Genomic DNA, 14,577 nt, shown 5'->3' with positions numbered 1-14,577 from the left:
GAGCAAAGCAACACAATCCTCTTTCAAGGCCAATTAATACCTGGCTGGATACGCATTCATTTGTTAACATTACATTCATTCCCAAGCATGCTTTGTTTTCTCAGTGGTCTTGAGGCAGGGAAGGCCACCAGCTGATCAGATAAAGGTGTTGCCTCACTAGTTCAGGGAATGGTTTTGATATAGTAAAACCCAACAAGACCCTCCCAAACCTTCATCTGCCAGTATACAAATACATGGGCTTCCAAGCTCCACGAGCCACTTGGAAGAGCCCTGAAAATTGAGTTCCTATGTTTGGATATCTACCACTTCATTTGGAGTCGCAGTATGAGCTTGAAAACTTACTGCCTCCATATAGCCAAATACGAGCTGTAACAACCTAGTCCATTGCAAAGCCTTCAAGTGTTTTCCCTGGCTAACTTTGAGCCAGTCACAACTGCCATGTATGAATCCTGCTATCTTCTCTCTCTTTTGAAAGTGCATAAGGGACAAGACTCTCACTGTAGAATAACATGGGCCAGGGACAGACTACAAATAAATAACTACATGTTTTATGCACATTCATCTGAATTTGAGACAACAGATTTTCACTGTGATCATGCCCCTCGAGCATTCACTTTCCACAAGTTTTCTGGTGCATAAGTTTACAGACAAAAAAAAGTTTGTAGACACAATGATTTTTTAAGCAACTCTTCTCAGGCAAAAGCTGGATTTGTAAATGAAAAGATTCACATAGAATACAAACTTATATGCTCATCCAGTCAGGAAACAGATATCTATCATATCCCAGAACATGCGCATCTGATTTGGCCAGGCTAGCTATTGCCTACCTGCAAGAAACAAGCTACAAAAGCTAATTATTCACAACAATGACTGGGGAGTTAATAGATTCATTTGATAAAGCCATTATATATTCACAAACAGTTTGAGACAGAAGAAAAATATGATAGTCATTAAATAAATGATAAATTATGAATAAATTCACCCAGTTGCCATTTCTAGAAACACCTTTCAACCCAAAGCATCACAATACATTTTAGACACTTTTTACATATGCAAGAACTTCTTCATTCACCATTGAAATGCAGCCAGCCCCGTTGTGAAGTGGGGTGGCTAGTCAACAATAGCATTACAAAACAGTTTAGGACCAATTTAAACCGTGTCTAGGTCACTCCATTGTCCAGCAAAATGGCAACTGTGGTCCTTGTAAGTTATATGCCACTATAATTACGGCAGGCTAAGCAGGTGCTGTCAGTGATCTTCATTCAACCACTTCGTATGCATTCAACTGTACCTCATACAAGCATTCAACCTTACGAACAGTAAGATATGCATTTTATTTCTTTCACAGAACTCTTAGTGTCAACATGGTAGGGCTAAGGGCCAGAGTTTTACAGGGATGTAAGTGCCTAGCTCCCTTGAAAAAGCTGCCCCTGTGGTCTCTGCTCTAAACTGGGAAGCTTGTACCTTCAACAGGACATACATGTTGCCCTCTCATTTAGCCACACGCCAACCAAACAGAAACCTCCCTCCAAGATGAATTGTGCAGATACATTTTGTATTATGTTCAGAAAAAGCCAAGGCAGGAGTTCACCCCAATTTTCCCACAGCAGAGCAGTGAGGCTCCACAGTGTGTACCGTCATAATACAGACTTGACATCGGAAGATAAAGAAGCCACAAGAGAGATGTGTTTTGTTCAAATAAAACATAGCCAAGAAGCTTAGCAACATCCTTGACAACTTTATTTCTTTGTAAGAAATAGGACAAGCCCACCTGGAATACGAGACACAATGTTCCACATGTTTCTTGAGGTTGTTGAAGTGTCCCATTTCTGTTCCCTGTCCTCTAAGTGCATGGGGTACTACCTGCTCGACAGACTGATTAAAGGAGCTTTGATTTGTGTAGACACTAAATTCCAGCTACTATAATCAAGTCCACAACAGGATCATCCTGCATAATGAGTGGTATTTGGGGCTGAGTGTTGGGCAGGTGCTCCTTACAATTTATAACCCAAGTCTTGGGACAAATAAATAGTTTAGTTAAGAGCAGTAAGCATCACTACACACATAGCCAACATAAAAGTCCTCTAAAAATGTCCACCTACCTTTGCACAGAGCTAGCATTCCCACTAAACACTGTGCTTCTAACAGGCTTAACATGGGGAAAAACATCTTAAGGGAGTCTGAAGTGGTAATGGGCCATGAAGCATATGGCAGTGTTCTGGCATCTCAAAAGCCATATGTACAGGCCTACAAACTGTCGGGATGTGATACACTACAGATAATATCCATGATAAATTATTCACTTAACCAAAAATTGTACATCAACCCTCAACAGCTGGTAAAAGCTGGATCCTTGCCCAGTACATTAAGGAAGTTTGCTTCCTCAAAGCTCTACTGTTCTTTGGGGGATTTGAATTATGCATGTTACCATGAAAGCTAATGCTGTACATATGCATTCAAAGTTATTATTAACCTCATCAGGCAGAGAAGGCAGCTGTTTTTTCAGCTAGCGTTCTTAGGATGCGGTGATGTTTTAAGGACTCACTGAAATAAAGGAGGTAAGTAATCTTTTTTCCTCCCGTGAGAATCCAGGGGTGACCAGTCCAAGCTGGCAGGCTGTGGGTTAGAGGCCGCTGCCAGGGTTTGGGATTCATTCATTTTTTGGTATTATTAATTAGTGTGTTGCAGGTCTCTGGCACCTTCCAGCTGTGAATCACAACATGCCCCACAAAGATGAATTCATTAAGGCTGGCTCTGCCCTTGAGAAGCTGACTTGTTATCGGAAGAGGTAATGAGCATAATATTGGAATGAGGGATTCTTCATAGGTAACACCAAGGTAGCATGGGGCATACATCTGCCAAATCCATGTGACAGCATTTCCTTGAGGACAATGAAGTTACCTCAGGCATGAACATGACCCAAGGCCTTCGCTGTATACATGTTGAAGTCAAAGAAGTGTTATAACATTACTTTACTTCAAAAAGCAACATCATCTTTCAAAGGTTCAAGTCAGGCTGGATACAGACAGCGAAGTTCAGATTTCACTCAGCCAAGCCTATTCTTAGCTGAACAGGTTTCTTCTCCAATGTGGTCCTTATGATTTAAAATGTCACTCTTTTTGCACACTGCATTTCAATGGAGAACCCATCATACTTATTCAAAAGTCTCTACCTGCAAACGGTGTCCTTGGAATTGTAAGGGTCCGGGACTGCAGACGAGCCGCTATACCTCCAAACACCACCTTTTGGACACATTTGCATTCACTCAGCTGCACCACTCTGTGTAATAAGCACATGCTGCTCTGGGACAGTGTGCGCAGGAAGGAACAGGATAGTTAATAACTTCATGCCTGTACATGGACCAGTACTTGAACCAAACACTTGGGTCGGATTCAATGCTTACCTCAGTCTGGTGCCTCTCACCAAAGTTGAGCTCTGCTAATATGAACTGGTCTATCCTAGCAGCTGTTAGATACAGCACTAATCCTTCAACACAGCTTCTTGGTTCCTCATTCCAGGAAGACAAGCTAATTAAAAGGGGGTTAAAGAGATTACGCAGACTGAAGGGAGATTTCTGAAGGCGCAATGAGCAGCAAGGCAGCCAATTCTTGATGAAAGTCAATGGGAAGTAGGCCACTAACTCTCACTTGTGCCTTACAAACTCTCTCCTTAGAGCTACCAATGCTGCTTTACTGCCTAAAATTTTAGGAACTCTGGGGATGATGGTTCCAGCTCCACAGAAAACACCCGGTGAAACAACTGATGTGTTAGGTGCAAGTCCCTGTCCCTTTAAGGAGAAATTTGATGTCGTTGTTATTGAATTCTTTTGCACAATATTACTCCTTTTTCTTAATAAGGCTCAGCACTGTATAAAAGACTGGTCCTTTGCTACCTACTGGATTGTGCTTGTCCCTCTGTGGATGCAAGGTGGGCAAGAGAGTCAAAGGAGGCTCAGTCTAAGGCCTTGGGTCACTGTGACCTGCCATGGAAACATAGACACTAACTACTCCTTAGTCCTGTCCCCCTGGATACCAGCCACCTGAAAGCAATACAGTGAAGACAAGCTCATGGCCCCTTCCACTCTAGGCATGTTCTTCTGTCCAGCAGACTGTAGAGAGATGTGCCTTTTACAACAGTCACAGACTTTCACTTGTGGGCTCGCTCCAAGGGAACCTCAGGAGAAATCAGCAACCCTGTGCAAAAAGCCAGGATCTCATCCAAATGTCAGTGTCATTTACACAGTAAATGTCACTTAAAAGCCAACACCAGAAGCAGCTCGTTGGGGAAATTCTGCAAGAAGTGGCAACAGCAGCAGGTATTTTCCTGCCTAATTTTTTTTTCCCTTCATAATTGGATTTAGGCTCATCTGGAAGGTGTCGCATTGACAAGCAAGCCCAGACAACACTAATAAAATCTTCCCAAAGTGTGCAGGCAGAGCACCACAGAAGACTGCTTCTTGGAGTGCAGACAGTCCACTGTCAACGACCATTATTTTTGATCACGTGGATAAGTTTGTCATTTAGGAAATGGATAGAGAGTCACCTGGTCATTCTGTCCTGGCCACCAAAGGACCATCTGGCTATACGGACGATTGATTACTGTTGGCCTGGCCAAACAAATGGCATAACCTATGGTCATAAGCAGCACATTGTTGTTATGGATATTTGAACTGAGGTTTAAATGCTAAGACAGATTTTCTCTGGCAGGATCCTTTGAGCCTCCCTGCTCATGTACCACGTCCTTACCTATATCCCTTAAACAATAAAGAGGCCAGAATGCATCTTGGTTCAACAAAGGCAGCCTCTCTTTCCTCATTTTTGATCCAAGAAAAACTCTATTTGCACTGGGGGGAGGGAGAAGCTTTATGGATAAGCTATGATCTGAGTGGGATTTTTGTTCTTCTTGGATCACTACAGTCAAGAACAGACAAATATGTCTGCCTTCTTGAGAGGCAAAGAAAACACACCCACTTCCCTCGAGGAAACCATCTTTTAAAACTCTTGCTCAACTAGCCATTTCTTCTGACATACAACCCTCCTCTGGCAGGTCCAAGCCGCAGGGCAGTCATGATGCACCCAGGCAGGAGGTGCATAGCTCAGTTTCTAATGAGCCCGCCCCTGATTACTCGCCTTCCATGCCTTATTCTTATTGGAGATTAAGAAAGGAAGGCTGCCCATGAGCCTTAGTCACAAGTCACAATCAAGTCCCTCTTGGACTCCACTAATCTAGATTCGGCCTTCAAGCTTAATAGGCTCTCTCAGCCCATCTGTGACTCTGCAGGGCACTTGTAGCTTTAAGGACTTTTTGTGTGGCTCCGTCTTTCCCTATACCACACCCATGCCTTACAGGTGTTATTGTACCATTATTCACTTCATAGGGGTCTTGGCCTCAGGGTGAGGGTGGGGCAGGCTCCCCACCACTGCACGCACTCCCAGAGGCCAGGGGAGAAATGCACCCCTCCATATGTGTATGTGAGGCAGGAACAGGTGCACATTGCCTGCTGTAGTGTCGGGCTCCTGCCCTGCTGCCCTCCCCCAGGGCCTCTGCAGCCAGTGGGTGTGACCTGGCCATGCATGGAACAGTGTGGCCTCAGCCTCCTCCCCTTAGACTTTCATTGGGCCTTTTAGCCTAGGCCCACAGTACTGGACTTGGCTTCTAGACTCCAGCCTCCCTAACTGTGGGTCCTGGACCCTATCCATCTCTAACCATGGTCCATCTCCAAGGCCACCTGAGATCTCCATGCTCCTCTCCTCTGGCAGTCCCTGACTGTGATCCCTACTTAACCTTTAGCCCCTCTCGTCTCTGCCCCTGCTCTCAGATCAGTTGAGACCCCAGGCTCCTTGGCCTGACTTGTTCCCTGGGCTCAGTCTCTAGCAGTGGCCTTTCCTGGAACTTTGACCCCTCCTTGGCCAGTTGGGTTTGCCAGGCTCCCCAGTCTTGGGAGTCTCTGGCTACAGCCGCTCCTCTGGGCTCAAGGACCCTTGGGTCTCACCCTCAGCTCCTCCTGGGCTACTGGTTCCCTGAGAAGGCCTGGAGGGCTCAAAGCGAAACCACCAGTGCATCTTAATAAAACATTTATGCCCTATAGCAGACAACCCAAACCCTCTCTTTGCTTAACATAAAATCAAGGCCACCTGCCTGAATAAAGAAGCCTCTCTCTCTTCCCCAGGTAACTCCCCCCTGTTCCCAAGCCAGCAGAATTGCTTATGTCAGTTCGGAAAGCCTGTTGTTCTGCTGCCAGGAGCTCTTCCCTTCATGGCTCCCAAGGCGAGACTACTATTCCAAAGTTTACATAGGCTCCTTATTCACTCTGGGGTACAATTCCAAATGATTAGATTGACCTTTAAAGAGTTGCATTAATTTGAATCAGAACCACCAGTGAGAGGTTGCCTGTCCTTGTGTTTCATTTGGCTGATGCGGACAAACTCAAGCATTACTTTTAAGCTCCTGGGGGGTTGTGGCAGGGTGGCTCAGGGATCATTTAGAGTTCTTCTTCCATTCAGGTTAGTCTCTAATCAGCCCCCCTCGCCACCTTTAAGAGATGTCACAGTGGGTATGTCTACATGTCGCCCTATGGCAATGTAGCAATGCGCAATGTCACTGTACAGCACACTACCTAGTGATCATGTGGGTCTATACGTGATCACCAGCTACATCGCTATTGCAGTGTGCTCCCTGGTTATAGCAGCAAAATCTAACCGTGCACTACTCACACAGCACAGTAACCACCCAAACTGCACCAACAGGAAGTACTAAAGCATGGCAATGTGTAGACACACCCAGTGAATATAAAATGAGAGAGCCATTGTTAGCTGGCTGATTAAACTGGCTGGCAGAAAGAAAGTGCACTAGGGTACATGTTCAACGTGTGATAATACAGTCACATGTTATTGACTCATGTGATACACTGAATGACTATAGAGCCCAATTAGCCAGTAACCAGAGATCTATATAGGTGTATCCTAGTTGATGACTTCAGTATGTGCACCAGTTAATTGTCCCCCCAGTGTGGAACCTTCTTACAAACTTCCCTGCCTTCTTGGAAGACATGTCACTTGATTTACCTTCCAGGTATGACATGCAAGGGTCTTGAAACTCCCAACTCATTATATTTTTGGCAGCCCAACTGAGCCTGGTCACCTTCCAGGAAGGAAGAAGAAATAGGGGAACCTGGTTAGAAGCTAAGACCTTGTTAAATTAGGGGGAGATTAAGGGGGAAAAGGCCTCCTATCTGAGGCTTTGCTGAGCCAAGGTTTTGCCAAAGCCTTAGCAAGATGGTGTCAGGGGTTCAGAGCCTCTAGTCTATCCAACACCAAGATCTGGGATTTCTCCCTGCTGCTCTGCCATTTAAGGACTTTCTGGACATGCTACCAGGTGCCTACATTCCCTTGCCAGGGAATGGCAAGGTGGGAAGGCATTCTAGGAGACGTGCTAGTTTCTTATGTCTGCGCAATAATGTTTGCTTTATTGTTTGCATATTTAATTACTATACTATGCTCAGAGCCCCTGATATATGCAAACAGAACATCTGTGTATTGAAAAGCATTAGCTATAGCAATATGCAATATATCGTTATAATGTAAAACACAGATCGGGATCTTTATTTTCTCCTTTCTTGATATAATGCAGCTGCCTGGAATTGTGATGTAATGCAGGAGCCTCATGAATCCTGAGCTGAGCTGCAAGAGAACAGGAGCAAATAAATATTTCACAAAGTGTTACCGCAAGACACAACAGCATAAATAAAACAGAAGTGTGAGGATAACGGCTCAAAATGCAATTTGGCTTAAGTCATCTGTGCCTTCAGAAACAGGCAGACAGGAGATTTATTTCAAAACTAAAGTATGTGGAGGGGGGTTGGAAAACAGTGTTTTTATTATCTTTGACCTTTCTACAGGAGGTAGAGGGACAGCTAGGAGATTGCATAAGAAGTCAAGGAGCTGGGTCACCTTAGATTGATACGGTACATAGGTTCCTAAGAAAGTTAGGAATGCTGCAGAAATTTGTCTCTCACCAAGAGTTGCCATAGTTCATGTTTCCCATGAGAGGGAAGGGTTCAGAAGGCTGACTGGAAGAGAGGGACTCACCATAACATCCCAAACCGGTTTTCCACCCATCCTGTCTGTGACAAGCAGCATAAGCCAGTCTGATCTCTGAGTGAGAAATGAAGATGTACGTGCTTTCCACCAAGCACTGAAATATATCAGAGGCTGAGCAGAGCTGAAGCCCCCACTATGGATCGATCCTTCTAGCCTTGGAGGGGGATCTGCCACCAGCCCAAAACCCAGACTGCACAGTCATGGCTACCTTTACCAGTGCTCCAGTGTGCACCTCCATGAAGTGCAACAGGGAGATTGGAAGTAATAGGGAAACTGTTCCTCATTGTGCCCCTTATTCTAAGATACACGCCATCTCCTTCAAGCCCCTACCTAACATATTCTCCCTTGCCTTTAATTCCCTTAGGTCTCCTACTATTCCCTCTAAACCGCAGGTGGCTGAAGAGCCTAGCAGCGGGGTGGCCAAAATGGCGGATCCAGCTGGCAGCCAGACTCCATTTCCCAGCAGCCCCTGCCCACGTTACTGCAGCTGGTTTCCATGGAGACCTCAGCAGTGGGAAGGCCATGACAGTGCAGGGCCAGGGTTTCCATGGAGACTGGCCCCAGCAGCACTGGCTGGGCAGGGAGCTGCTCCGGGGCTGGGACTGGGATCTTGTGGTGGTGACAGAATGGTCCAGAGCTGAGGCAGAGCCATGATCCACTGTCTGGATGCCCCTGCCCAGGGCGCGTGGGCAGCAGATTATAAGTCTGCCCCAGCACTGGACCAGGCTGACACTGCCAAAAGATCCCAGCCCTGGAGCAGCTCCCCACCAGCTGCGCACCCTGCCAGCTCTGCTGGGGCCAGTCTCCATGGAAATCCTGACCCCATGCTGTCATAGTCCCACCACTGCTGGGGTCTCCATGGAAACTGGCCACAGCAACGTGGGCAGGAGTTGCTGGGAAATGGAGTCCACTGTGGGCCCAATCCGGCCCATGGGCTGGACTTTGCCTGCCCCTTTGCCTAGCAGGGAATGAACAGGGAATGTCCTTGTACTCTCCACCAGCTTCTACACTAGAATCAGCTGAACTGTTTATTCCCCTGACAATCTGGCTCTGTGCCTTACAAAGCTCCTCCTTATTTCTTCCTGAGCACCACTTGCCAATGAGCTACCTTCTGAACCTGACTAATTCTGTCCCCAACATCTTTTAATACAGGTTATGCAAACTGCCCTCCCTTTCATCTGGACCCATTTGTAAAATGGTGGTCAAAAAGCCAAGGAAAGAGCTTGTGGAAAATGCCAGCTCCAGCATCAGCAAGATGTAAACTACCGTGGGTACAGCTATAACAAGCATCGTGAAGTTAGTCTGATGGAATGGAGCTTGGCAAAGCTGAACGCCTTAGAAAATCCTGCCCTTAAACTACAGCTATAGCTGGCTTCCATGCAACAAATTCTAGTGGAAAATGGAGCTTGGGTTAGAATAGCAGAGTAAGCTAACATCAGTTCAGTGACTTCAGGGAAATTTCACCAAACGTATACCAGCCCCATATCCTTGATTATTTGTATGAACCCAGTGTATGTATGGTTTCAATCACTAACCAAGGCCACACAGAGCTGGGTGTTGCACACACGCATATATTGAAAAGGGAACACTGTCCTAAATAATCTATAATCCAATCACCAAGTATGTTGCAATCTAATTTACAGCCTCCCGTTAAATTATAGGAGAAAGGTGCATTTCTTGTGTTATAAGACTCATACCTGCCAAGTACCTTGCTCCAAGCAATACTCTTCCACACCTGCCCCTTCCTCAAAAGCTAAGCCATACCTCCCACCAAGTGCATCTCACAGGGCACATCGACACGTGCACTTTAATGCACACTTGACTACTGAACATTAAACCATGACATACAAACGATGACATTACACTAAAGAGCAGTAAAATAGTCTCTTGCACATTAAATGTCACTAAATAAGTGTGCAAATGCACTACTGTGCATAAAAACAGCCTAATTCACATTAATTTAGTACTTCACATTGGAAGTACTAACACAAAAAAAATGGCCCTTCAAGATGGCACTCAAAAGTCACCAGCAACTAGGATGCGAGTCACCAGAGACTTCTAAAATACGAGTCCTATTTTATCCCAAGAAACAGTGCTAAATACTCAGCCTTGTACCTGAGGCTTAATTCATGTTCCTTCCAAATGTTAAGCCATCACTAAAACTCCAGAACCATAGTACCAAAATTTAACAAGGACTTGAGGCATGGAATAAGGACCCAGCCTGTTTAGAGACTAATCCTTTTTATTGGATTGCAAATTCCTTGGGGCAGGCAATATCTCTTGGCTTTCTACTTGTAGAGCACCTCACATAAAGGGATTCGGGTCCTTGATTGATACCACCAGGCATTTACCAGAATATGAAGATAATCTGCATTGAAAGCAAGAACAAAATCCTACTGACTTCAATAAGAGTAGGCTGAAGACATACAACTCACTAAGATTTTAGGCAGAAGGCAGGGCAGGCTCCAAGAGACTAACTCAGAGATGCATGGGCTTTCATAGGCAACAGTCTATGCGCAGCATCTGTCCTAACCTGCCCTGCCTGACTTCAGACTAACATGGTTAACTCTCTCTCTCTACACATTAAGAAATTGGATGATTGGTCCTAAAAACTGATACGTCCTCTCAGTCACTGAATTGATCATAATGTTCTTTAAATGATATGATGGCCTACTTGAATATCCTAACAGTTTTAACATCAAGTTATTTTTTTTCCCTTTAAGTGTAAACAAGATTCAACCATTAAAACCAACTGTGATATAAATATTGTTTCTTTAGGGTTATGATTGATCAGCCGCCTCCTCTCCAAGAACTTCTCTTGACCTCAGATTCACCTCAATGAATCTTGATTTTGGTCTGAAAACAGCAGTCAATAATATTTACTTCCTACTGACTTCATCCTTAACAACACAAGCAAAGAACTGAACTAGTATTGACCTCAGGGTCTCACTTCTAATCACAACAGTCAGAGCCCATGAGCCATCTCTTAAGTCACTGAGAGATGCAACACGCAGCAGTAACCTCGACATAAAGGTGACCAGGCAAGCCATGCCTTCTACAGCTCTTTATTTATTTATGGAGGTGAATGATGAATTGCTGGATGGTCTCCTAAGGTCTTGTAACCACCTGCCTGTGGCAAAAATAACTTTGCTCCAAGACTTCTCCTGCTCCTGTTCTAAGCCCAAGCCTGCTGAGCATATCAGCAGGGGCTAGTGAGTACCAGCTGCAGTACGGATACTTGCCACCAAGAACTGAACTGAATCCACCAATTTATTGCTGCTAAATCACTGGAGCAACTACCAAAGACTACTGCTGTTTAAATCACTACTATCTGGGACTGTGTATGGACCAGAAACTTAAAGGGAAAAACTCCATATCACATTACCAATCAACTGATCCTTTCAGTCCCTTGGAATGATGCCCAATGCTGAAACAATTCCCCTTTCCTTGAACCAAAGCCAGTTATAGCTGTACTTTAGCTTAGCTGTGAAGAGCAACAGGAACACATATATTCCATGAGAGCTACTGAAGACCCGAAGCTACGAATGGAGGAGAGAGGAGTTATACAAAAAAGCCACCACCTAAGAAATTTCAGCTTGGGCAGGCTGCCAACTTCTGCATTTACCAAGTTCCTTTGCTCAAATCCCCCAGCAGAGCAAGCCGTGCCTTCCACTTCGGCTGTTCTGCTGGTGCAGACTCTTGGGGTAACAGCTTTTGTTCAGCTCGTCCTGGTGCTCAGGCAACCTTGTACCTTCCCCCTGACAGCAGATGTCAGTGGTTTTCCCTAGCCCAGTGCCATAGCAAGGAGGGGACAAGGCAGGGTGACCACTCCGGGCACTGAAGCAAAGGGGCGCCAACAGGTGCTGCCGTGGGGCACGGGACGTAGCAGCAACCGGCTTGTTTGGGGGGCCATAGGGACAGGGGGAGAGCAGCTCCCGCTGCTGCGTGCACTCCCAGGCAAGCGTGGGGGAGCATGTCCCCCCAGATCTGTGCATGGGGGGGGAAGGTGGGCTGCCGCTCTGGACTTTGCCCTGGGTGCCAAACTTCCTTGCCACAGCACTGCCGTAGCCCATCAGGAAAGACTTGGCCCATCCGAGCCCAGATGCACTCAAGACCCATGTCTCAGGCCTCGGCCTCCCACGCCAGGAGCCACAACTCTCAGGCCTCACAACAGCTTTGCTCAGCACTCCTTTCACTCTGCTCCTCTGACCAATCCTGCCCGCCCTGCTCCTTGACTAAGAGCTTATAGATTCATAGATTCATAGATGCTAGGGTCGGAAGGGACCTCAATAGATCATCGAGTCCGACCCCCTGCATAAGCAGGAAAGAGTGCTGGGCCTACATTACCTCAGCTAGATACACATCCAACCTTCTCTTGAATACCCCCAGGGTAGGGGAGAGCACCACCTCCCTTGGGAGCCCGTTCCAGACCTTGGCCACTCGAACTGTGAAGAAGTTCCTCCTAATATCCAATCTAAATCTGCTCTCTTCTAGCTTGTGGCCATTATTTCTTGTAACCCCCGGGGGGGCCTTGGTGAATAAATACTCACCAATTCCCTTCTGTGCCCCCCTGACGAACTTATAGGCAGCCACCAGGTCGCCTCTCAACCTTCTCTTGCGGAGGCTGAAAAGGTCGAGTTTCTCTAATCTCTCCTCGTAGGGCTTGGCCTGCAGGCCCTTAACCATACGAGTGGCCCTTCTCTGGACCCTCTCCAGGTTATCCGCATCCTTCTTGAAGTGCGGCGCCCAGAATTGCACGCAGTACTCCAGCTGCGGTCTGACCAGCGCCCGATAGAGGGGAAGTATCACCTCCTTGGACCTATTTGTCATGCATCTGCTGATGCACGATAAAGTGCCATTGGCTTTTCTGATGGTTTCGTCACACTGCCGACTCATGTTCATCTTGGAGTCCACTAGGACTCCAAGATCCCTTTCCACTTCCGTGCCACCCAGCAGGTCATTTCCTAGGCTGTAGGTGTGCTGGACATTTTTCCTCCCTAGATGCAGCACTTTGCATTTCTCCTTGTTGAACTGCATTCTGTTGTTTTCTGCCCACTTGTCTAACCTGTCCAGGTCTGCTTGCAGCTGTTCCCTGCCCTCCGGCGTGTCCACTTCGCCCCATAGCTTAGTGTCATCTGCAAACTTGGACAGAGTACATTTCACCCCCTCATCCAAGTCGCTGATGAAGACATTAAAGAGTATCGGTCCAAGCACCGAGCCCTGCGGGACCCCACTGCCCACACTCTTCCAGGTCGAAACCGACCCATCCACCACGACTCTCTGGGTGCGACCCTCCAGCCAATTCTCCACCCACCAGACTGTGCAGTCATCCAAGTAACAGCCCCTTAACTTGTTCACCAGTATGGGGTGGGATACCGTGTCAAAGGCCTTCCTGAAGTCCAAGTATACGACATCCACCCCTCCTCCTGCGTCGAGCTTGGTACCTGCCCAGTTTCCAGCTGTGCACAACACTAAGCCACAACTCTCCCACGCGCAGCAAGTGGATCCACACGTGCACAAGGGAACAAGGAATGCCACCATGTTCGGGCACGATGCCTGGCAGAGGTCCGCTCGCAGCAACGCACGGAAGTCCAGCTCACAGCCAGTAGGCAGGAGTGGAAACAGTTCAATTGCTTGCAATGCTTTTTTCCCCTGGTACACTTCGGCTCAGAGAAGCAGTTCCAGGTTACCCCTCATTAGGCAGATGTTCTTTAGATGATTTATGCTTCGATCAAGCTTGATATCCCCACAGAAGATTGTTAGTGAAAAGCCCTGCGTAATCATTTATCGTTGGGATTTATTATGTTTAACTTAGTAACTCTCGGCAGGCATTCTAACAGGATGGAGGTGGGCTGTGGGCAGTAAAAGGTCAGTCCCAAAGGAAACCAAACACTGCACTAAAAGGAAGCTTGAATGTGGCTCTAAAGGGCTTTGTTCGCATTAGAGGGGAAGCAGCAGAGACTTTAATCATCCCTGCCAAAGCTATTCACATGCAAGGAGAGAGGGACCATGCAAGAGTTTGCCATCAACCCCTCAGTAGCTTATCTTACAGAACGTGGTTATAGGCCATTGCTGGCTTAATTCCTCCTTCCTTTCTCTCTGCTGTCTTTTTTTTTTTTTTTTTTTTATTAATGCTGAGACATATTATTGCTGCCTCACTGGAGCCCTCTATTAAGCAAGGTGCCAGTCGTGCACATGGCTTTTAGAATAAAACTACACTGTTAATCTGAGCTCAGGCCAAAAGCCGTAAAAGCTGAGCAAACACCAGAACAGAGGAAGTGGCAAGTACCGGTTGTACCAGGCCTTGGTTCTTTCTGGCGCAGGACTGGGCCACTCTGGAGGAACGGCTGTGAAAGGCGCTGGAGAGCCATCTATGAATTGCGAGAGTTTGACATGAAATTTGTATTTTCATTCTCCCCGCATATTCTCATTTCATCCAGGGCTGTGAGCTGCCATACAGGAACAGGGCCTTTCCTTT

This window comes from Crocodylus siamensis, chromosome 9, assembly GCF_052110815.1.
Source record: "Crocodylus siamensis isolate JL-2025a chromosome 9, ASM5211081v1, whole genome shotgun sequence".
Classification (NCBI taxonomy): domain Eukaryota; kingdom Metazoa; phylum Chordata; order Crocodylia; family Crocodylidae; genus Crocodylus; species Crocodylus siamensis.
This window is presented reverse-complemented; position numbering follows the sequence as displayed.